The sequence below is a fragment of the Rhinoderma darwinii genome, chromosome 2, assembly GCF_050947455.1.
Source record: "Rhinoderma darwinii isolate aRhiDar2 chromosome 2, aRhiDar2.hap1, whole genome shotgun sequence".
In the NCBI taxonomy this organism is placed as follows: Eukaryota; Metazoa; Chordata; class Amphibia; order Anura; family Rhinodermatidae; genus Rhinoderma; species Rhinoderma darwinii.
In genome coordinates, this window is record NC_134688.1 from 194,546,176 (window position 1) to 194,572,173 (window position 25,998).

General features: G+C 41.2%; 2 long non-coding RNA genes across 2 annotated transcripts; both read left to right on the forward strand.

The window, feature by feature from the left end:
• Positions 1-22,966: 22,966 nt before the first annotated feature.
• On the forward strand, positions 22,967-24,391 carry LOC142740917 (uncharacterized). Its single transcript, XR_012880918.1, has 3 exons — positions 22,967-23,046; positions 23,377-23,439; positions 24,317-24,391. It is a non-coding gene; the product is annotated as an uncharacterized LOC142740917 (long non-coding RNA).
• Positions 24,392-24,837: 446 nt separating this feature from the next.
• Positions 24,838-25,217, forward strand: LOC142740918 (uncharacterized). Its single transcript, XR_012880919.1, has 3 exons — positions 24,838-24,914; positions 24,993-25,064; positions 25,146-25,217. It is a non-coding gene; the product is annotated as an uncharacterized LOC142740918 (long non-coding RNA).
• The last annotated feature ends 781 nt before the right edge of the window (positions 25,218-25,998 follow it).

Sequence of the window (25,998 nt, forward strand, 5' to 3'; positions counted from 1 at the left end):
TAGCTAATGATGTTGCGTTATCCAGCTCAGGGGTTCGATTCCGCATATACGGAAATCCAAGACAGATATATTTGGCAGGGGTTGTTGGGTTTCTTTAAGGCCGGTTTCAGGGCCAGCCTGCCCTGTCCGGGCCATCACGCTTTATATAAATATTCTTGTGTCAGGTACCCAATTTTTCTCCCATGCCGATGGAAAACCACTCACTAGCTTTCAGTTCACAGCAATATTTCGGTCAACATTAACCCATGCTGACTGCCCCCCCAAGGATTTCGGAACACATTAATTTTGCATTGGAGCCGCTATCACGGCCAGCGGTTTGGGCATATCTGATGAGGATGTTTGGTGTATCGGGCGGTGGCGTTCATATTGTTTCGCCGGTTATATCCGTCCGGATTTAATTTTGCATTAAGTTTATTTGGTTCTTTCTAGGTTCACGCCCTGTGATATGGATCCTCGGGCATTCCAACATCTTCTGGACAGAACGGAGAGCGGCAATATGACCAGGCGGTCTCTAGCTGGGCATGCTGGGAGCCAACTTCCATTGGCGTGGTCTGCGAGGCCTGAGATGGCTAGATGTATTGCCCGAGGTGGCGGCCATAAGCAGGCAACGAGTCGGACCTACGGTACTGGTGATCCATGTCGGGGGGAAAGACCTATGTTCTGTTCGATTGGGTGAGCTTATAGCACTAATCCAGTCCGACCTGGAAAGGTTTACTTCGTTTTTTCAACGAACTGGTTCTAGTTTGGTCGGAGGTCATTCCCAGGGCAGTATGGCAAGGGGCCCGTGACGAGGCTGCAATTGAAAAGGGTAGGCGGCTGCTTAACACCAGGGTGTCCAGGTATGTCACGGCTGGTGGAGGTGTGGTAATTTGGCACAGGCAGTTGGAAGGTGATAATAGGTCCCTGCTGCTACAGGACGGGGTGCACCTCATGGATATCGGATTGGATATCTTTTTATCTGGACTTCAGGATGGTATGGAGGAGGCTCTGTTTCGGTTGACCTGGGGTCGGGGGGGTGGAGGTGTGTGCAGTTAAGGATGCTCACCCTCCTCGTGGTGGTATTTATATGGAAAAGGTACGACCTACATGCCCTTCCTTAGGCGGGCTGGCATACGGTTATATTAAAATGTGTTATGGTTTATGGTTATATTGCTAAATATGCAAATAATAAATTAAATAAAGCTGTGGCCGACCCTTCGTGTCAACCCACGTTTAAAAGTTCATTGGTTGTTGGTCAAGTTATTTTAAAAAAAGGTGCATAATCCAACCAAGCGGATTATAAAAGGTTTAGCATGCACACATTCTTGAAGGCACTCAGGCTTATTGGCCGTTGTGCTCATGACTGGGTGGCAATGAAGGGGTTAACTAAGCCACATTATGCTAGGGGGATTGTTCCATACAGTGTTTATATTAGTGGGGCCTATAGGGTATGGGGTACCCGCCTACAGGGCGTTTTTTGGGGGGATATAGGGCGGTCTTACCCACCCTCCCCGTTCTGGAGTTTATAAGGGCATGGAGGGAAGACATCTTCCTCTTTTAGCCGTTACTACTCAGGGATTTGTTATTACTGAATTGTGAGTACACTTACCTGATTGTCCCACCCTCTCTGCCAATTTGGTTTGTTTGTTTTAGAAAAAAAAAAAAAAAAATCGGTTACGTTTGTGTATATATCATGGAAGTAAGAAAAAAAATTTTTAGGAATGGAATAAAAAAATAAAAAAGGGTGAGAGAGAAGAATCGCAAGCACTTCCAAAGATTTCTGCTTATTAAATGCAATCCAATGTTGGATGCTAAAGTATTTGTCTGTTAGCCGTTGGGCTACCATAATTTTCGTATTCTAACAGTATGTTTTGTTAAAATTTTTCATATCACAGCAGGCGGTATTTTTATGGAAAAGGTGCGATCCAACATGCCCTTCCCTAGGTGGGCTGGCATACAGTTATATTAAAATGTGTTATGGTTTATGTTTATATTGATAAATATGCAAATAATAAATTAAATAAAGCTGTGGCCGAACCTTCGTGTCAACTCAAGTTTAAAAGTACATTGGTTGTTGGTCAAGTTATTTTAAATAAAGGTGTCATAATTCAACCTAGCGGATTATAAAAGGTTTAGCATGCACACAGTCTTTAATTTTTAGGTTTGTTAAGTCACACTAAAATAAAGAGTTAGGTCCTGTTCACACAGTGTTTTTTGCAGGCAGAAAAAGATTAACTCAGAATTCCTTCAGGAAAAACGCTCAGAGGCGGAAACTGCGGCAAGAAAGGACTTGGCACTTTTTTCCGTGTGAGCGGCCAAAAGTTGCCCGGAGGAAAAAAAGTCTCTGCCTCTCATTGAAATCAATATTCTGAACATCTTGATTTATTCAGTATCGAGTATCGCAGAAATACACACACTTACATGGCTTGGCATGCTATCAATGAGGTTATTAATGGCTGTCTGAGGAATTTTATGCCACGGTGAATGCACTTGAGCACGCAAATTACCAAGATTGGCTGCTGGCAGCACCCTTTGTAATTGCCGACCAATGACGTCCCAGATGTGCTCGATGGGAGACAAGTCCGGAGGTGCTGCAGGCCTTGGTAGCACGTTTAGGCCATGCAGGATGCTCAAAGTAGCAGTAGCAACATGCGGCCTGGAGTTGTCCTTTTAAAAAACTGCTTCTGAGAAACTTTGGAGAAAAGGCCGTACCACTGGTTTCACGACCAAATCAATTTAACGCTGAGTTGTTAGTGTACCTGAAATGAAGACTAGAGGGGTCAAGCTACCATACATAATGCCACCTCACATCATAATCCCGGGAGCAGGACCAATGTGATATTGCCTTGTGAAAAGCTCTTCATAGCATTTCCCTCGTGGTCTCCAGACCAATCTCTGCTATCATTGCGTCCAAGACAAAAGCGGGACTCATTGCTGAAGAGAATAGACCTCCATTCCAGCCCCCATTGCCATCTTGCTGTGCACCATGATAGCCCTTAAGAGTGGTGGCGTGTGGTCAATGGAACACCTGTAGCTGGATGCCTGGCTCGTACCCCAATGTCGTGCAAACTTCTTCTGATCGTTGTGTTGACACGGATTGCCACCCTAGGCTTGGGATGTGACGTTCAATTTCACTTGCAGTACAGAATGGATCACTAAGCACCATTCTTCCAATCAGATGATCTGTCCGTGCAGAGGTTCACTTCCGAGCACCTCTTAAAGTCATTCCCGTTTGCTGTTGCTCTCCCAACCTCCGGGACTAGTAGACCTAACCACTGGGTCTTTGACTGCAGGTAACGTGGGTAAAAAACTAATAGGGCCCTAGCTAGGGATTCAGCTATTTGTTGTGTGCCCAGCAAGGGTAGGGGTTAATACGTTTCTTACCTCTGGCTGCTGCTCTTAGCCCCCTCCGTCCGGGGGGGAGGGGTTATGGTCCTTCTCCTTCCTCCCTCCTTCCTGGTGGATTTAACCCCTTCCCGCTCCTTGACGTACTATTACGTCATGGCAGCTGTATCGTTCGCGCTCCATGCCGTAATAGTACGTCTCGGGAGTAACGGCCGTTTCGGCCGTCCTCCCGACACATACAGGAGCTGTGACGCTGCTGTCTTGTTCAGCAGCTGTCACAGCTCCTACAGCGGGGACCGATCGCTGTGTCCCCGCTGATTAACCCCTTAAAAGCCGCGTTCTATAGAGATCGCGGCTTTTTAGGGGTTAAGCTGCCATCGCCGGCCTGCTACGCGATAGCGGCCGGCGATGGTGACTATGGCAACCGGACACCAAACAATGGCGTCCGGCTATGCCATAGACGGAAGCCTAGTGGGTCCTGACAACGTCAGGACCCACTATGCTTGCTGTCAGTGAGTAGCTGACAGTTCTAATACACTGCACTACGCATGTAGTGCAGTGTATTAGAATAGCGATCAGAGCCTCCTGCCCTCATGTCCCCTAGTGGGACAAAGTAATAAAGTGAAAAAAAAGTTAAAAAAAGATGTGTAAAAATTAGAAAATAAAAGATTTAAAAGTAATAAAAGTAAAAATCCCCCCTTTTCCCTTATCAGTCCTTTATTATTAATAAAAATATATAAACAAACAAATAAACTATACATAATTGGTATCGCCGCGTCCGTAACGGCCTGAACTACAAAATTATTTCATTATTTATCCCGCACGGTGAACGCCGTAAAATAAAATAATAATAAACCGAACCACAATCACAATTCTTTGGTCACTTCACCTCCCAAAAAATGGAATAAAAAGAGATCAAAAAGTCGCATGCACCTAAACATGGTACTGATCAAAACTACAGTTCGTTACGCAAAAAATAAGTCCTCGCACGGCTTTATTGATTGAAAAATAAAAACGTTATGGCTCTTAGAATAAGGTAACACAAAAAGTGAATGATTGTTTACAAAACGTATTTTATTGTGCAAACGCCATAAGACATAAAAAAAAACTATAAACATCTGGTATCGCCGTAATCGTATCGCCCCGCAGAATAAAGTGAATATGTCATTTATAGCGCACGGTGAACGCTGTAAAAAAAAAAGTATACAAAAACAATAGTAGAATTGCTGTTTTTTAGTCACCACGCCACCTAAAAATAGAATAAAAACTGATCAAAAAGCCGCATGCACCCCAAGAAAACTACAATGGATTCCTCAAGGGGTCTAGTTTCCAAATTGGGGTCACTTTTGGGGGGTTCCCAATGTTTTGGCACCACAAGACCTCTTCAAACCGGACATGGCGCCTAATAAAAAAGAGGCCTCAAAATCCACTGGGTGCTCCTTTGCTTCGGAGGCCGGTGCTTCAGTCCATTACCGCCCAAGGGCCACATGTGGGATATTTCTCTAAACTGCAGAATCTGGGCAATACGTATTAAGTTGCGTTTCACTGATAAATCCTTTTGTGTTATAAAAAAAATGGTATAAAGAGGATTTTCTGACAAAAAAAAAATGTAAATTTCACCTCTACTTTGCTCTAAATTTTTGTGAAACACCTAAAGGGTTCATAAACTTTCTACATGCTGTTGTGAATACTTTGAGGGGTCTAGTTTCTAAAATGGGGTATTTGATAGGGGTTTCTAATATATGGGCCCCTCAAAGCAACTTCAGAACTGAACTGGAACCTAAAAAAATTAATAAATGAGGCAATACTTCGCTTCTTACATTATACTGATAATGAGCCGTGCCCACCCCGAGATTACCCCAGTTTTGACCGTTTGTCTAAACGGAGACCCCTATTAGACCGTTCCAGTGCCCGGTTTTCCAAAGCATACACCCCCGAGAAGTGTATTTCTATTGATGAGTCCCTGGTACATTTTAAAGGGAGGGTTCAATTCCGCGAGTACCTGCCGGGTAAGAGGGCAAGGTATGGCGTGAAGATGTATAAGCTGTGAGAGTGCATCAGGGTATACCTACAGGTTTAGGATATATGAAGGAAAGGCCACCCCCAAACCAGACTGCATCCTGGACTACAATAGGTACATGGGAGGGATGGACTTGTAAGATCAAGCCCTGAAGCCCTACAGCGCCATGCGGTGTGGTATAAGAAGCTGGCCGGGCACATCATACAGATGGCTTTGTACAATGCGTACGTGCTACGTCGATGTGCAGGCCAGACGGGAACTTTCCTGGAATTTCAAGAGGTGATTATCAAGAACCTAATCTTTAGGGACCAAGAAGGGGGGGCACCCAGTACTTCTGGAAGCGAGCCCACACGCATCGTACCAGGGCAACACTTTCCAGGGGAAGTTCCCCAAACTGGCAAGAAGGGAAAAAGTCAAAAGAGGTGCAAAGTCTGCTATAAGAGGGGGATAATGGATGACACAATATATCAATGTGACACGTGTCCCGAATAACCAGAGCTCTGTATGAAAGTGTTTTAAAATTTATCATACATCCCTTGGTTTATAATTTACCCCAATTTTACTTACCCTGATGCACTCCGCACAGCTTATCCCCCCTCGTCTTTCCCCTCTGGGCCCTGCTGTGTGTCCAGGCAGCTGATAACAGCCACATGTAGGGTATTGCCATACCCGGGAGAACCCACATTACAGTTTATGGGGTGTAGGTCTCCGGTCAAAATGGTCACTACACCTCTAGATGAATGCCTTAAGGGTGTAGTTTTTAAAACGGGGTCACTTCTTGCGGGTTTCAACTGTACTGGTACCTCAGGGGCTTCTGCATACATGACTTCGCACTAGAAAATCCCGAGTAGGCCAAATGGTGGTCCTTTCCTTCTGAGCCCTCCCATGGGCCCAAACGGCAGTTTATCACAACAAATGGGGTATTGCGGCCGTCAGAACAAATTGTGCAACAGAATGGGGTATTTTGTTTCTTGTGAAAATAAGAAATTTTCAGCCAAAACTACATATTATTTGACAAAAATAATTTTGTTTTCATTCCCAGCCCAATTCAAATAAGTTCTGTGAAGAAACTATGGGGTCTAAATGGTCACATTACCCATAAATGAATTCCTTGAGGGGTGTAGTTTCCAAAATGGGGTCACTTCTGGTGGGTTTCCATTGCTTTGATACCTCTGGGGCTCTGCAAATGTGACATGGCACCCGAAAACCAATCCAACAAAATCTGTACTCCAAAGAACACACAGCGCTCCTTCCCTTCTGAGCCCTCCCATGGGCCCAAACGGCAGTTTATCACCACAAATGGGGTATTGCCGCACTCAGGACAAATTGGGCAACAAAATTGAGTATTTTATTTCTTGTGAAAATAAGAATTTTTGAGCTAAAATGACATATTATTGGAAAAAATATATTTTTTTTAAATTCCCAGCCCAATTCAAATAAGTTCTGTGAAGAAACTATGGGGTCTAAATGGTCACATTACCCATAAATGAATTCCTTGAGGGGTGTAGTTTCCAAAATGGGGTCACTTCTGGTGGGTTTCCATTGCTTTGATACCTCTGGGGCTCTGCAAATGCGACATGGCACACGAAAACCAAACCAGCAAAATCTGTACTCCAAAGAACACACAGCGCTCCTTCCCTTCTGAGGCCTCCCATGGGCCCAAACGGCAGTTTATTGCCACAAATGGGGTATTGATGCACTCAGGAGAAATTGGGCAACAAAATTGAGTATTTTGTTCCCTGTGAAAATAAGAAATTTAGGTAAAAAATTACATCTTATTGGAAAAAATGACATTTTTTTAATGTCACAGCCCAATTGAAATAGGTGCTGTGAAAAAACTGTGCGGTCAAAATGCTAACAACAACCATAAATGAATTCCTTGAGGGGTGTAGTTTCCAAAATGGGGTCACTTTTGGTGGGTTTCCATTGCTTTGATACCTCTGGGGCTCTGCAAATGTGACATGGCACCCGAAAACCAATCCAACAAAATCTGTACTCCAAAGAACACACAGCGCTCCTTCCCTTCTGAGCCCTCCCATGGGCCCAAACGGCAGTTTATCACCACAAATGGGGTATTGCCGCACTCAGGACAAATTGGGCAACAAAATTGAGTATTTTATTTCTTGTGAAAATAAGAATTTTTGAGCTAAAATGACATATTATTGGAAAAAATATATTTTTTTTAAATTCCCAGCCCAATTCAAATAAGTTCTGTGAAGAAACTATGGGGTCTAAATGGTCACATTACCCATAAATGAATTCCTTGAGGGGTGTAGTTTCCAAAATGGGGTCACTTCTGGTGGGTTTCCATTGCTTTGATACCTCTGGGGCTCTGCAAATGCGACATGGCACACGAAAACCAAACCAGCAAAATCTGTACTCCAAAGAACACACAGCGCTCCTTCCCTTCTGAGGCCTCCCATGGGCCCAAACGGCAGTTTATTGCCACAAATGGGGTATTGATGCACTCAGGAGAAATTGGGCAACAAAATTGAGTATTTTGTTCCCTGTGAAAATAAGAAATTTAGGTAAAAAATTACATCTTATTGGAAAAAATGACATTTTTTTAATGTCACAGCCCAATTGAAATAGGTGCTGTGAAAAAACTGTGCGGTCAAAATGCTAACAACAACCATAAATGAATTCCTTGAGGGGTGTAGTTTCCAAAATGGGGTCACTTTTGGTGGGTTTCCATTGCTTTGATACCTCTGAGGCTCTGCAAATGCGACATGGCACCCGAAAACCAATCCAACAAAATCTGGACTCCAACAAACATATAGCGCTCCTTTCCTTCTGAGCCCTCCCATGGGCCCAAACGGCAGTTTATCACCACAAATGGGGTACTGCCACACTAAGGACAAATTGGGCAACAAAATGGGGTATTTTGTTACCTGTGAAAATAAGAAATTTTGATCACAAATGACATTTTATTGGAAAAAATGACATTTTTTTCATTTCAGAGCCCAATTCAAATACGTGCTGTGAAAAAAATGTGCGGTCAAAATGGTAACAACAACCCTAAATGAATTCCTTGAGGGGTGTAGTTTACAAAATGGGGTCACTATTGGGGGATTCCTACTGTTTTGACACCTCAACACCTCTTCAAACCTGGCATGCTGCCTAAAATATATTCTAATAAAAAAGAGGACTCAAAATGCACTAGGTGCTTCTTTGCTTCTAGGGCTTGTCTTTTAGTCCACGAGCGCAGTAGGGCCACATGTGGGACATTTCTAAAAACGGCAGAATCTGGACAATACATATATAGTAGTGTTTCTCTGGTAAAACCTTCTTTGTTACAGAAAAAAAAATGAATAAAATTGAAATTCAGCAAGAAAAATGAAATTTGCAAATTTCACCTCCACTTTGCTTTAATTCCTGTGAAATGCCTGAAGAGTTAAAAAACTTTATAACTGCTGTTTTGAATACTTTGAGGGGTCTAGTTTTTAAAATGGGGTGTTTTATCAGGGTTTCTAATACATAGGCCCCACAAAGCCACTTCAGAACTCAAGAGGTACCTTAAAAAAAAGGCTTTTGAAATTTTCTTAAAAATATGAGAAATTGCTGTTTATGTTCTAAGCCTTGTAACGTCCAAGAAAAATAAAAGAATGTTCAAAAAACGATGCCAATCTAAAGTAGACATATGGGAAATGTGAACTAGTAACTATTTTGGGTGGTATAACCGTCTGTTTTACAAGCAGATGCATTTAAATTCTGAAAAATGCAATTTTTTCAAAATTTTCTCTAAATTTTGCAATTTTTCACCAATAAACACTGAATATATCGACCAAATTTTACCACGAACATGAAGCCCAATGTGTCACGAGAAAACAATCTCAGAATCGCTTGGGTAGGTTTAAGCATTCCGACGTTATTACCACATAAAGTGAAATATGTCAGATTTGAAAAATGGGCTCTGAGCCTTAAGGCCAAAACTAGGCTGCGTCCTTAAGGGGTTAAGGAGCTGTTTTCTGGGTCTCGGCCTCTTTTGGCCGTTACATTGCAATCTCCCACCCTCCCGCCATTTTTAAAATTTATATTAGGTGTTTTATTAAAAAAATAAAAAAATAAAAATATTGTACCATCACAGGCATTTGTAGGGTCAGGGTAGCTGGTTTACCATGCGGTTAGCAATACTTCAAGGTTGCAGTGGCAGATGGCACTGCCTCCGAGTGGGGTTTTTCTACAATTTTATTGTGTGGTATTTTGCACTTTTCTTTTGTTTTACTAATTTATGTTTTGTTCCTGGGTGAAATGTGTTTTGTCACAGCTGGAGGTTTGGTAAGGTGAATTACTTACATACCCACCTATGTTGGTAGGCTGGCATACGGGTGTTTACCTTAAAAAATTTTACATTATTTTTGTTATATTTATAACAAAAGCTGTGGCCGACCCCGAGTCAACCCACGTTAAAGGAACGTTCATGTTGTCCTGTGTCAATTTACTATTAGGCTATCCCTAGCTATATTATTATTGGTTATGGTATACATGCAGTCACACTTGAACAGTGCTGACATCTCCGCCTGGGCTAAGGGATCTGTCTGAGTGATGAACCAAGGTCTTTTAGTTCAAGGATTCTGTTCCTTTCAGTTTGCGGCAAGTGGCAATAATTGGCACGTCGACGAACAGGAGGCATCGCACAATCATCCCACACCACTTGATCTGATTTTTGAGGTTTCATGTGGCTAAAAAAAATTTCATTCAATCTGGCTTTTGTGCCTCTCCTGCATGCCACGGATTGGAGTTAGGAGCTTGAAAATGTGATCATTTGCAGATTTTAGCGACACCTGCTACTTCTTCGATTTGCATAACCTTACGGCTTGCCCTTCTTGGTGTTGCCATTTCAATGTTGAGGAGTGATATATATATATATATATATATATATATATATATATATATATATATATATATATATATATATATATATATAAACACAATCTCTCCCCCAAGAGGCCATAAAAGATCTCTAGGGGACGATCATTTTTTTGCAGTCTTCCTCAGTAACTAGAGCATCCATAAAAGCCCTAGCTACAGGGGAAAACAGCCCCCTGTGGTGACAGTAGTCTCTGGCAAAGCTGATCTGAGTCTATTAAGAAGCAGCAGCACTGCCTTGCTGGTTGGCGCCCTCGTTGATCATTTAATCGCCGAGTCCAATAGAGGCAGTGGTATTACCGCTGCCTCTATTCACTACACAGTAAATAGAAAGCTGAATAGCTGAATCGATAAGACAACAGAACCACCTATCTTGTTTTTTTTTACGTGGTTTGGAGATATCTGACCTCTGGACACCTGATCTGCTCCTGCTTTAAAGCCCAGGACATTTGGGGCTTGTTCACTTGTAACGAATTTGCTGCATAATTTTCGTCCGGAATTGCGGAGGGAACATATGCATCGGTATACAGTAGCAGCGATGTGGGTATGATTTAACATATGTCATCTAGTCCAGGAATACACCTGCGGTGCGTTATTTTAGTACCACAGCATGTCAATTACTGCTGCGGAAAGTGGACTAATTTCCTGCATTTTTCTGATGTACTGCGGAATTTGCTGCAGAATTTCTTACAGGGGCGGAAATGACATCACCGGAAGAAGAAATATCACCATTACACAGCCCTTGAAGAGAACGCACAAAAAAAACGAAAGCAATAATCTGCACTCTGCACTATATTTCTTAGTAAAAGAAGCATGAAATGGTGCGGATTTTCCGCAGCAGAATGTCTGCTAGTTGATGTGTAAAAGCTGTGGAAATTTTCTGCAGCAAATCCGTTATGTGTGAACAAGCCATAACAGGTGAAGCTATGCTCATGGACATGACTGTACTAATACGGTGGTAATACATTCCATGAGGGTCGTATGTACCATGAGGCCAGAGTCGTGTGGCTTTCTGCCACACCATTACCGCTGTGTAAATGTTCAGTCCTGGTGTTCTGTTGCTTTTACATTTTACACAATGGAGTAGATTTACTAATATGGTGTCCCAGATACACTGCAGCAATGTACTGTGATTTCTGACATTGTATGTAAAAATTTGTTTAAAACTGCTCCTTTAAGGCTGGGCTACAGAGGAGGAGTCAAGGCGGATCCCTGGTGGTTTTTGAATCCATTAGTTCTGGGAGAACTCAGTAAGGCCTCATGCACACGACCGTAGCCGCGGCCATTATTTTCTATGAGCCTGGGCAGAACACGGCCGTAATAAGACTTGTCCTTTCTTGCTGCGGTCCAGGCTCCTGGGCCATGCACGGACCGTGGAAACCACAGTCGTATGCATGGCCCCATAGAAATGAATATGGCCGCAATTCTCCCGTAGATTTTCGAGGGAATTGCGGCCGCAAAAGCACGTTCGTGTGCATGGGGCCTAAGGGGTGGAGTGAGTAGTAGCTCCTGTGTAGAATGAAACCCTGCAGCTCTGAGGAGAAAGTCCAGTTTAGGAATCTCTGATCAAACCTGGAGAAACAAACACAACTAATCCAGTTGTGTAATTATCACAGAGAGTGAATCCAGCTCATGAGAGAATCAAAGGAGGAAATTCAGAAGGAATCCTGCCTTGTCTCCTCACCTGCCAGCCTGCAGCCATTGAATCTGTACCCTACCAAACCTGAAGTAAAGGACCGTAAGTTACTATTTACAAGTTATTCAACCGTCTCCCGTGTATTCAAACTGCACCCACGTTACCAACAAGGGCACCCCAAATACCATCATACCGGGAGGCTGTACAACAGGGTGTGCCCCGGGGGGAAACTACAACCATCAACATTCACCTGACAGTGCAGACCCCTCCATTTTCCCTGTAACAGCTCCGCAGGGAGTGCTTGAAGGCCCAGCCACTGTGTCCCTATACCGCCTCGCACTACCCCATCACCACCGGGCCGTTGGATCCTTAAATTTGGCCTCACGAACAGGATTGTTATATCACCTCTGTACCTCCTAAAGAAATTTGCTAAGAGACTTTATTGCTGTTGAAAAATCACTGCACAGAGAATTGCACCTAGCAAAACAGGGGTTAATCAGCCATCTTGGAAAACCCAGTTTTTAAACAGCAGTAGGGGGATTTCAGAGACTTTGTGTGAGAAATGTACTGTGGCCCCTCCAGGGTGCATTACGACACTGTTACATGAAGATATCGCTCTCTGTATGAAGGAAAACGCGGTAACATTAGATACTGTGTTTGATTAGAAATTGTCTGCTGCATTTTGTTCCAGCCCACGAGGGGTTAACCAGATGACAGCGTTACAGCGTGAAAGCGGAGACGAGAATAACCGCCAAGTAACAGCCCGCCCACTTCCTGGCGGGAAGAGCCAGAATCTGCCTAGCAATAGTGAAACATCACGTGGACAGCGGAACCAAAGTTCCTACCTCTTGTTGTGCCGGGGACGAAAACACCAGCCGGAACTACCAGAAGTCCCTTGGCGCCGCCATCTTGAAAGTTATCCAGGCAAAGCCGCAATAGACGCCGCTGCTAAGAAAGATAAAGAATTTATTCCCACTCAAACCTGTGAGAGTGAAAGTGCCATACAGCCGCGGAAGCCACAACGCCACTGCCAGAGACTGCAGTGAGCAAATAAGAGACTCAGTTTGCAAAATTCGCACAGCGTTGCTAAGGGCAACAAACCACAAATATAGCAGAAATGTCTGATGACGGGGATAACTTTTCTCCCAGCAACAGTGAATTACCCCCAGCAACCCAGGTGATGCCAATCACAATGCCCTACTACTTTGGAGTACCATGGCTCCCCCACTACCAGGGAGAAAATCATTCCCTAAAAGATTTTAGACAGAAGATGTTGTCCATGTTTCGCTTGTATCCTCTTTCCACAGAACAGAAGGTTGAGATATTAACTGGACAGCTAGAAGGCGCAGCTTTGAGAGAAGAGAAATCCTGGCCCAGAACAGAGAGAAAGACAGTTGAACAAATTCTGGATCGGCTGCGCGCCATTTTTGAAGTGAGAACTGTGGCAGAAATCAAGATGAGATTCTTTGGGAAAAAACAGTAGCCTGGTGAGTCATTGAGAGACTTTGCTTTATCCCTGCAGGAGGCGCTACGAGCAATTATGCAGGTAGAACCCATGGAGGCTGCCGCTGCTGACAAGGCCTTAAGAGAGCAATTTGTGGAGGGAGCTGGATCTGAAGCCCTAAAAAGCCAGCTCAGAATATTGGCCTCCCAGAACACAGACTGTTCTTTCCTGGACTTTAAAGAACTAGTCATAAGGATCCTGGGGACTGAAGCTGCATCGACTCCAACTAAAGTTTGTCCCTATTCCATAGAGACACTCCATGAGCTTCCCACTGACTACCGAGTTACATTAGGAAGCCAAGCTGCCATCACTACGTCAACCCCCAAGCAAGAGCCAGGTTCAGTTGCTGAACTGAGAGAACAAGTCGCTGTTTTGACCAAAAGCCTCACTAAAGTGTGTCAGAGCTTGGAAGATCTGAGGCAGCACCAAGAGGAAAGCCACCGGTACACCAGTAACAGGTTCCGTGATAGACCTGTTAGAAGGAGTTTAACTTACCAGAATCCGGGTAGGCTCCCTATTGACAAGTTTGATGCTAATGGAAGACCCATTTGCCGCAGGTGCCAAAGAGCTGGCCATGTTAAGAGAGAATGCTGTCAGTTAAATATAATAATTAATAACAGAAAGCATACCCCGCTACGTTGGCTGGCTCACAAGTCACCATGTTGCAAAGAGGTTGGTTTGAGAAACATTGATCAGCTGATACAACCTCCAGACCCTTGGCTGAAAGTCATAGCCAGTAATGGACAGTTAATACCTCTACATTGTTACTGGGAACCTACAATCCAGGTGAGGGAGATACAACTACCTCAGCAAGGCGTGATTGTAATAGATCTAAAGGATAACGAATTTCCACCAATGGTGCTGGGCAAGAACATACTCCACAACTGCTATGAATAAATGCTAGATGCCCTACATGGCGCCCTTCCTACAGCTTCTACCTCTAAGCAAGTTGCGCTTCAGAACTCCATACGTCACCTGACTGCTTAACAGAGATTCTCCAATGAAAAGGGTGAGATTTGCCGTGCTCGTATTATGGACAACCAACCAGTGACTCTGCAGCCAGAGGCAGAAACCATGGTGTGGTGCAGAGCTCAGTCTTTACCTTGTAAACCTGAACATCAAGCTCTAGTGGAACCTCTTCCAATGGAAGAACACCCAACAATGCAAGCAGCCAGAAGCCTAATGACTGTTTACAATGGGAGGGTACCCATCCGCCTCCTGAATCTTGGCGGGGGAGTTCCCTGCTTCAGCATTAGATTCAACTGTATCTGCGTCCTAAGGAGCCTTTCACCAGGGGTATATGTCTGGAAATATTCGATTTTGACGGGAGATTCAAACGCAGTGTGAATAGAGCCTAAATCTGGTGTAAGACGGTCCAAAAAACTGTTGCAGGTGACATACTTATCAAACAGATAAGATTTTTTTAAATCCCAAAGCTGCTTAACCAGTTCAGGACCGGGCTATTTTGAGCCTTCAGGACCAGACACTGTTTAGCCCTTTTTAGCACGTGTTAAATGGCTATAACTTTTTTATTTGTTGGGCTAACGACGGTATTTTTTTTGCAATGTTTTTTTCCGTAGACAATGCAGGTTTCTTTTTTTATCGTTTTTATACACATCCTTTTTGCTATTTTAGAATTTTTATTTTTAAAGTTTGAAAATAATAGTAAAAAAATAAGCTTTTTTACATTTCAGCTATTTTTTTTTGGTAATAACATAGTTTTACCCTAAAATGGACCTTTTATTTGTGATCATCATTGTCTACCATAAATTTTAATATATAACATGTCTATATTAGGGTAATTGGGTCAGCGCTAGCGTTACAACAATTATAGGCGGGGGGAACGTTTTTTTGGGGGTGGGTATTTTATGTGTATTTATTATAAAACATTTTTTTGCACTTTACTTTACTTTTATTTTTTTATTACTATGGTCTGTCCCTCAAAGGTCAAAAAAGACCTTTGGGGAACTTTATATATATTTTTTCTTTCTTTTACACCATGTTTTTCCACTGGAGCTGCACAGCAGCCCCAGTTACAGGGGAAATCAGCCCTCTCATAGTGACGATTGTCACTAATAGGGCTGTGCTGGGTCTAGTAAGACCCACCAGCAGTCTGTCACTAACGGCACCCGGCGATCATGTGACCAGTCACATGAAAACCGGGAGCAATAGAGACAGTGGCATGGCCGCTGCCTCTATTCCTATACACAGCGTTCATTGAGCGCTGTGTACAAGTGATCAGAGAAGACAGAAGCAGCGAAAGCTGCTTCTATCCTCTCCTCAGGGTCCCCGGCAGTCACTGACAGCCGGAGACCCGACATTCAGCTGCCCGATCGCGCGGGCAGCAAGTTAAAACCTGAGCCGTAAAAAGTATATGGCTCGGGTTTTAAGAACCCTGACCGCTGGCTGTAAAAACACAGCCAGCGGTCGGGAACCAGTTAAGACATTTATGGATTTTGTCATTCAGTTGCGTAAAGGGTTGTAATGGTGGTGCGGCTGGTTAAGATTAGCTATGCAACATATTTATCCTGAATTTTATTTTTACAAAAGTGGAGCACATGTGCAGCAGTTCAGACCTGTGTCTGCTCTATTGTAGTCTTTAGTATAAGGCCTAGTTTACACAGGGTTTTTTGCAGGACGAAAAAGTCTGCCTCAAAATTGCTTCAGGCATTTTGAGGCCGATTTTGTCGCCTGTGTAACACAGCTGTCACCCGCTGTGTATGGAGCAAGCTCAGCCCGTGAGCCCCCTCCATACTTCCCCTTAACGGCTGCCACGTACCAGTACCTGACATCTCGTTAAGGGGTTAATAGAAATAGGTGCGATACAGGCGACAAGACTGACACAGGGTGTCATGAACTGCTGACAAGTATTACTATAGCAGTAAAGTGAGAACTTGAGTAGCGGGACATCACAAAGTGGGTGTGGTGTGATTTGAAGGGACATTTCTGAGCATAAGTGGGTATTCCCAAATAATACTATACAGCTTCTAGAAAATAATTTCGTATGTCCAACAAACTAGGTATGCAATTGATTACATACAAAAGTAGAGCTGAAGGAGTTAAAGGCTGTGCACTTTGCAATTTTTCTCTTTTTAATTCTCCAATTAGTTTTTTAAATTGCTACAATCTCTTTAAAATAAAAATGAAACAAAATCTTGGTATACATTTTATTGTTTTGCGTCTAGAGCTAGTGCAAAGACCTATTTGTCTCCATGGAAACCAACTACAAACAAACATAAGTCCTGCAAAATGTGTTATTCCACGTTTCACTTGCCATTGGACCAGAATCACGTAATGTAATCCAAGGTAAGGTGCTGGATAACACAGACAAGATATGACAATAAAAAAATCCTTGTTTTTTTGTCCATGTGTTATCCCGGAGACGAAAAAGGAGAGGGGTGCCATGCTGGTGACTGAGGAGAGGGGTGCCATTGTGGTGACTATGAAGGATACTGTACAGTGTTCTTTAACCTATGGCTGTCTAGTTGTTATGAAACTAAAATTCCCATCATGCACTCATGCACTACAGGTCTCCGGTAGGGTAAAATGGGAAGTCACAGGTAGAAGACCTCTGCAGTGTAATGTTTGGTAATTAAGTTTACCGGTTACACATCAATTACAAGACTAGGTATGGGCAGGACTTTAACTTGATTTTCTCAATGGCTTTTCAATATCTTTTGTTGTGTTGAGTGATAAGTTTTTACGCTGCAGAAAGTAATCCGGGTGAATTGCTACATCTGTATATGAGAACAGTGTCATTAATAACATGATTTTGGGCTGTTTTATCATTTTGTGAATTTATTCATGTACTCTGGATGTTTGCTGACTGCATTAAACACTTTAACTAGCAGTCTGTATACTTTTTTCTTTAAAAAGACCATCCCCACAATTTTGGTGGTCGTCTTGAGCTTTCACTAAAATATACACCTCCTTCTCATTTCGTCATGGCATCATCCTTGTACATGCAAGTGTCAGAATGTGATGACATCATAAGGCAGTTATAAATTACCATACCCTCCTCTAAGCTGTTCTCAGAATGTGATGACATCATAAAGCAGTTATAAATTACCATACCATCCTCTATGCTGTTCTCAGAATGTGATGACATCATAAAGCAGTCCTAGGTTAAGTTATCACACATTCAGTGATTTCCCCCTTTTTTGTCATGGCGAATAAACAGAGCATAGCTGTTATTTTCCTGGCGATTCTTGCTGTATTTGTGGACATTGCGCTTGGTCGTGAGACTTCCGGTAATGTGACTGTTATTTATTTCATTCTAATACTAGTTTAATCATATCTATCCAGTTATTATATTACTTACAATCTCTTACATATGTGTCGTATAACTTACACTTTACCTCTGTCTCCTTCTGTCTATACCTCTGTCTGGCTTAGTGAATGAGAAATCATGTAACGCCATTTGAGAAAAACATGGCGGTTACTGTGATTTCTGTTACTAGAATGAGCTCCACAAAGCTTAGCTGTGATCTTATTGTACCAGTGAAGTGAATGAGACAGATACACAATGTTGTAGATTATTTCATAATTGCTACTTGTCTAAAATCGAAATGATAATTTCTTAAAATCCAAATTATCCGTTCTTCAATCTCTTATAAACAGTTGGGTTGTTCATGTGAATATTCCTGGACTTTTATTGCCAACTTTACTATTAAAGAGGTTATCCCATCAAAACAACCCACTCTTTAAGGACAGTCCCGTCCCCCCCCCCCCCCCACCCCGTGTCCAGCTGGTATAAGACTGTTGAAACTCTGTATCGAAGTTACAGGCGGCCACATACTGTTCAATGGATGGCAGAGAAGGATCTATTGGCTCTCTAGTATGGCTAATAGACGGGATCCTAAGTAGATGTCCAAGAAGCTAGAGAATTATATATAAAAGGCTATTAGAAATAATGTATATGAGAATTCCATTCTGCAACAGATTGATGTCAGTCAGGGAGACTGAGGGGAGATGATATAATACAATCTTCTCCTCAATATTAAAGTTATCACCAGTGTGTGCACATATTAGCGTCAATGGTAGAACATCCCAGCACCACAGAATACAGAGATACTATGGACCTGTCACGTGTTGTATAGATTTATATAGCTGCTTATGTGTGTGTGTGTGTGTGTGTGTGTGTGTGTGTGTGCGCCCTATGTACGATTTTTCAGAGTCTTCTACAAGGAATATTAGAATTTTGCAGTATAATAATCCCAGTTATTTAAATAAAGTATATACAGAAAAGTATATTTTTTAATATTGTTTTGATTTTATTTATCTTATTTATTGCAGCAACAACTCCTGGTGAGATTGATATAACATCGAAGTCTCACACTGTTCCAGCATATGCTGAAGGTAAGAATAAAACGATATAACTAATATACTTGTAATATACCTGTTTGCCATCAGTGAATGAGAACATGGGAACCTGCTCTCCGCTGAGAAGAACGAGGAGAGAAAAAGCCACGGCGCCACTTGGTATGGATCAAGAAGGTAATATAAGAGGGTGAAGAATATAAATGCTCACCGTGTGAGTTAGAAGAGTAGAGCACTGGGGTCCACGGGGTAGCTGCTGCCAGATCCGGGCCGGTCGCCAAGGAGACCGCTTGGGTACGAGGATTGCAGATAAAAAATAGGATCTATACGGCGCTGCTAATAGTTGCGGACAGAAACGATTACTAAGATCGGGTGAATAGTTTTGTAAAAAACTGTTTTAATTGCAACGCGTTTCAGCACCGAACCGGCGCTTTCATCAGGCATGAGGTTACAGAAGAAAAGAGACAAGTTTATATAGCGCCAGTTCAGACTGGATAATTGCACAAAAAACCGCGAAAACGCAGCAGCGGGTCAAAGTTCAAAAGTACAATCCAATAAAACATATCATAATATAAATACATAGAGGACAGATAAAAGGTATATATAATAAAAGGCTGTGTACTCTACAAAAAAAATGTTTTGGAGCGTAGCAAGTTTAAAAAGAAAAATGTGTAAAATAATGTCATAGTTTAATTAATTTTATTGACAGAAAAAATGTGGATGGTGACATCAGGAAAATGGGGTGGGTAAACGTTGTTTGGCTAAGGGTTGTGTGTATTGTTAGGGAGTACTGCTGTATGTTATGTTTTGTTTACATGTCGCCACGGGAACCAAAAGGGTAACGGAAGCCGACGCGCTCCAAACAGAAGTGGAACGCAAGGTGGAACGCAATACGCGAGAGAAGGATGGGATGCTCAGGCAGGACCGGCGGAGGCTGCCAGGCCGGAACGGAATATGGACATCGGACGGTGGGTGAGTAAAAGATGATTGTCAAATATAGGTGTGTGACCGAAACTAAGATTGATAGACTATTTGAAATAGGGCCGTAAATCAGCAATAGCAGGTGAGAATAGCAGCGGTTGTATGTACACAAACGGAAGGTATGTTTGCATCATGTGTTACATATAGCAGGAAAATTAGTGGATGTTAATGTAGCAAAAGACACATGAAATGCCCTCGGATAAATGTAGTAGTGGACCAAAAAAGGATTTGGAAGTGTTTGGATACTGCCATATTGTGGAGGTCTGAAGGATAGTCGGATTGATTAATCTAAAGATGATTCTGAGATATCATTTAGACCCAAAGGGTGAAGGGTGTTCATTTTAAAAATCCAGTAGTTTTCTCTCTGTTTCAATTTGTTGAATCTATTTGGGACGTCACTGCTGATGTGCTCTATTGGAGTGATATTGATTTTATTGAATTCGCAGTTATGCATATGGAAAAAATGCCTAGAAACACTATGCTTAAGGTATCCGTTATTTATATTGAACCGATGGTTATTAATTCTGGTTCTCAAACACTGAGTGGTTCTACCAATGTATTGCAAATGACACGGACACTCTAATAAATAGATGACATAGGAACTGCCGCAATAGACTCTCTCACTAGCAATCTCTCACACTTCATAGACCTTCATCTCCAACCACTTGTTCTCACCCTACCCTCCCACCTTAAGGACTCCACACAATTAATCAGAGACTTAAATGATCTAAAACTTGACCCTTCAATAGCCCCAGTCTGTTTTCTGACAGCAGACGTAACCGCACTTTATAGCAACATCCCCCATGATAAAGGCATAGAAGTAGCCCAGGCATTTCTATCCCAAATTAACAACATGTCCAAACCACAGGTCGATTTTTTAGCTAATTGCATCGACTTTATTCTTAAGCATAACATCTTTAGTTTTGACAGCAACTTCTATCACCAAATAAAGGGATGTGCAATGGGCAGCCGTTTTGCACCTTCCTACGCAAATCTGTACATGGGGGCATTCGAAAAAACATATATCTATGGCGAACACCCCTATAAAAACAATATTTTACTTTACAAAAGATACATCGATGATCTGTTTCTGGTGTGGAAGGGCACTGAGGAGGAAGCTATGCGTTTCATCGACACTCTCAATAAAAACGATTATGACCTAGCATTCACATATACCTTTTCTCCAACATCAATAGATTACCTAGATCTGACTATTAATCACGACATTGTCAGAAATAAATTTATAACTAAAACACACTTTAAACTAGTCGATGTCAATAGCTATATTGACTTCAGAAGCGCCCATCATCGTCCCTGGTTGAAGAACGTACCTTTTGGGCAATTCCGTAGGATTAGAAAAAACTGCAGTACTGACAATGACTTTGACAAAGAATGCGCGGTCCTTGAAAAAAGGTTCAAAGATAAAGGTTTCCCAAAAAATCTCATCAAAGGTGCACGATTAAAAGCTTCTAAGCTTACTCATATATCTTGCCTCAATCCCTCAAGTAAAACTCTGAAATTGGGTACAACTAATCCCAATCTCAATTTCATCACCACCTACAATAGGGGCAATAAAATAATCAGGAACATACTTTCGAAGCATTGGCACATTCTCAGAACTGATCCGTATTTAAAGGACACATTACTTTGTAAACCTAATATTACTTTCCGACGGTCCCTATCCCTTAAAAACATATTGGCCCCCAGCAGAACAAATAAACATCCTATAACCAACACAGACTTTCTTTCTAGTATTAAAGGGTCATATAAATGCGGACACTCACGCTGCCTTTGCTGCAAGTCCATTAGTCACAGAAAAATAGATTACACATCCACAGTCACCAATGAAACTTTCACCATACAGTCTCTCCTGAATTGCGGCAGTTCCTATGTCATCTATTTATTAGAGTGTCCGTGTCATTTGCAATACATTGGTAGAACCACTCAGTGTTTGAGAACCAGAATTAATAACCATCGGTTCAATATAAATAACGGATACCTTAAGCATAGTGTTTCTAGGCATTTTTTCCATATGCATAACTGCGAATTCAATAAAATCAATATCACTCCAATAGAGCACATCAGCAGTGACGTCCCAAATAGATTCAATAAATTGAAACAGAGAGAAAACTACTGGATTTTTAAAATGAACACCCTTCACCCTTTGGGTCTAAATGATATCTCAGAATCATCTTTAGATTAATCAATCCGACTATCCTTCAGACCTCCACAATATGGCAGTATCCAAACACTTCCAAATCCTTTTTTGGTCCACTACTACATTTATCCGAGGGCATTTCATGTGTCTTTTGCTACATTAACATCCACTAATTTTCCTGCTATATGTAACACATGATGCAAACATACCTTCCGTTTGTGTACATACAACCGCTGCTATTCTCACCTGCTATTGCTGATTTACGGCCCTATTTCAAATAGTCTATCAATCTTAGTTTCGGTCACACACCTATATTTGACAATCATCTTTTACTCACCCACCGTCCGATGTCCATATTCCGTTCCGGCCTGGCAGCCTCCGCCGGTCCTGCCTGAGCATCCCATCCTTCTCTCGCGTATTGCGTTCCACCTTGCGTTCCACTTCTGTTTGGAGCGCGTCGGCTTCCGTTACCCTTTTGGTTCCCGTGGCGACATGTAAACAAAACATAACATACAGCAGTACTCCCTAACAATACACACAACCCTTAGCCAAACAACGTTTACCCACCCCATTTTCCTGATGTCACCATCCACATTTTTTCTGTCAATAAAATTAATTAAACTATGACATTATTTTACACATTTTTCTTTTTAAACATGCTACGCTCCAAAACATTTTTTTGTAGAGTACACAGCCTTTTATTATATATACCTTTTATCTGTCCTCTATGTATTTATATTATGATATGTTTTATTGGATTGTACTTTTGAACTTTGACCCGCTGCTGCGTTTTCGCGGTTTTTTGTGCAATTATCCAGTCTGAACTGGCGCTATATAAACTTGTCTCTTTTCTTCTGTAACCTCATGCCTGATGAAAGCGCCGGTTCGGTGCTGAAACGCGTTGCAATTAAAACAGTTTTTTACAAAACTATTCACCCGATCTTAGTAATCGTTTCTGTCCGCAACTATTAGCAGCGCCGTATAGATCCTATTTTTTATCTGCAATCCTCCCTCCGCTGAGAAGTGGATACAACTGTACACAGTCTTAGGCAATGCTCTGTGCGCTAAATACATCAGCAGCAGCGCCACAAACCTCACTCATAGTTTGTTTCTAAATGTAGATAATATAACAAATGAATGTAATTTTTTTCATACAGGTCCATCTGATGGACAAAAAAAAATACCTAAAACGCGTTTGAGAAAAATTGTGGTGACTCCGCGTTCAAACATCAATGGTAAGTGTATTGTGAATATGTTATTATTACAATATCCTCCTCCATATTATGTCATTTACTAGAACTGTGCCCTAAGATTAAAAAGTTTCCTCAAACCATTATAAAGACTGTCATGTTCTATGTGGTGTCATGATGTGATTATTATGTTGGGCCCATGTTATATCCAGTATGTGGCCTTCTACAAGGAAATGTTTCCCCACATTCCCACCAATGAAGATTTCAGGAATAGGGAATCCATCAATGTCCATTACTGTTCCCAATGACAGAAATATCTTTCTATAGATATAGAGAATATGTTTATAATGTTGATTTTCTCTTTGTTTCTTATAGACAAGACATCTGGTGTGATAATAAAGACAACATTGTCTATCACCACACCACCACCCCCTGAAGGTAATATAATAACTTATTATAGAGAGAGAATACATCTAGTAATGACAAACATACAAGTATATCAGCGGATTAGCATGTTCAGTCGGCTTAGATGTTGGTATTGATGGCACGGGACTCAAGTTTAGAGTCTATACATTGATGGAAATATTGAGGGATTTATATATTATTTAGAAAAGAATTAAAATAGACTAAATTCCCATTACTTTATCACAAAGAACCAAGTAAGAAATACTGCTACACCAGTGTATACGAGACGTTTAATAGATCCATGTACATTATTTATATATAACGCTAATGCACAATATACACTCTAGGGTTAATATTGATTGTATGAGGCTATTACTACCATTCTTTCACAGAACCAATATATTTATTTAGGGTAATACTAAGTATAAATACAAGTCACAAATGATAATGTCGTTGACAAGGGGTGTTCAAGTCAATGCATCACAACATCTATGACTACCGCATCGTTTATACATTGGGATAGTAGGAAACAAATTACAATTAGGTATATACTATATCTGCAGAAGACAACTAGGGCTTTCTATTGAGATATGAGGTTACAAGTGTTAAATCTTTATATTCACATTTTCATACAAACCCATAATAGATATGAAGACCTCCTGGCTATAGACAAAAACCATAAAATACCCCAAAATATACTATCGTTTCATGATAATAGAAATCTGCCTTACATTTAATTTCACTGTAATGAAAATAATGAGCAAAATGTCATCAATGCACAATAGATATAATATAACTGATGGTGTCTCAATAATATTGCTGTCAGTGAATGACTCTTTGCTGTGTGCCGGACATCAGAAGGTTTCACTATTATTAGTATTATTAACACGTTCTCTGTACTGTGTTATAGATCTAGTTAGTGCAGACATTACAACTACAACACAAGGGTCTACACCCCCAACTGAGAATGATCTGCAGGGGACCGGTGAGTTCTCTGAATAAATATATTGTCTGATACTGGATTGTTATTATCCATATACTATGATCGGATCATGATTTGTTCTTCATCCTTTCCATAATGTAATATTTTCTTTATTATAGATAAAACGTCTGCTGCAACAGTTACATCACTGCCCAGTACCACAACAACATATACTGAAGGTAATGCACAATACTTATAATGTTAGCTATGCAGGGTATGACTATCGGAGGTGTAGGGGCGATCACAGACACAGGCTCTGGAGTCCGAGGGGGTCCATAAGGTACATCTGCCTCAGACCAGGAGACAACCCCTACCCATAATGCTGTTCTCCTTGACAGAAGCTTACCCTGTCTGGTCTTAAGAAGGATCTACCATATTTAATAGAATAGTTTAATCAATTATTAATACATAATGTACAATTATAATGGGTAATGTGTGTATTTTTGTCTTGTAGGTGTCTCAAATGGAATTTCCACAAAAGTGAAAAAAATTAAGAAAATCATTGTTCCTCGTGGAAATTTCCATGGTAAGTTATAGAATAGTATAATAGGTTACTATATAATGTACAGTTATAATGGTTAATTTGTGTATTTTTCTCATGTAGGTGTCTCATATGGAATTGCCACAAAGGAAAAACAATTAAAGAAAATCATTGTCCCGCGTGGCAATTTCCATGGTAAGTTATAGAATAGTATAATAGATTATTATTATATAATGTACAGTTATAATGGTTAATTTGTGTATTTTTCTCATGTAGGTGTCTCCTATAGAATTCCCACAAAAGAAAAACAATTAAAGAAAATCATTGTACCGCGTGGAAATTTCCATGGTAGGTTAATCTAGAAGTTCTTATTATGATGAGTAGTATAAAAAATGGCTGTTAATATTTCTACCTATGTTCTCATTTTTATTAGGTTTTTTAAAACAAAACTCCTGGTTATTAGAAAGATTAATATTTGCCTTTATATGACCTTATTTCAAGAACATTTTGTGTTTTATGTTGTGGATTTTGGTGCGTTTTTTCTACATTTGTCAGATACAGTTCGCAAGCGGAAACGCAAGAGAAATTCAGATCCTGCAGATTGTAAAATACGCACCGAAGGTTAATTGATGTGCGGAAAAATTCTGCAACGTGTAGATGAGAACTTGGAATCTTGCTTCGCTGATACTGTATTACATTGCGGATTTGCCGCAGGATAATTTGCATGGCAAATCCGTGTGTAATATGCATCCGTGTGCATTTGGTCTAAAGGTGAAAAGGAAAGTCAAGAGGCAGTGTTCAGTTGTTTCCATATCTCCCATAGGTTATATTGGAGTGTTACATCTCTTGTTACTTCATGATCACAAGACTTTATATAATTTATAAAACTATTCAATTATGACACATTTATGTCAATGATGAGTATTATAACTTTTTCAGAACGTAAGATCAATGCAGGACTGCGATATCCTAAGAAAAGAGTAGAGACACCTTATCCTGAAGGTAAAGATCCATTCCTCATTCACTTGTATTTTATGCTACTTTGCTGTGGACTTTTTTGTACATGTTTTATATATAATAAGTTAATGTGGGTATTTTTGCCATTCAGTGGAGACAGACTTTGACAGAG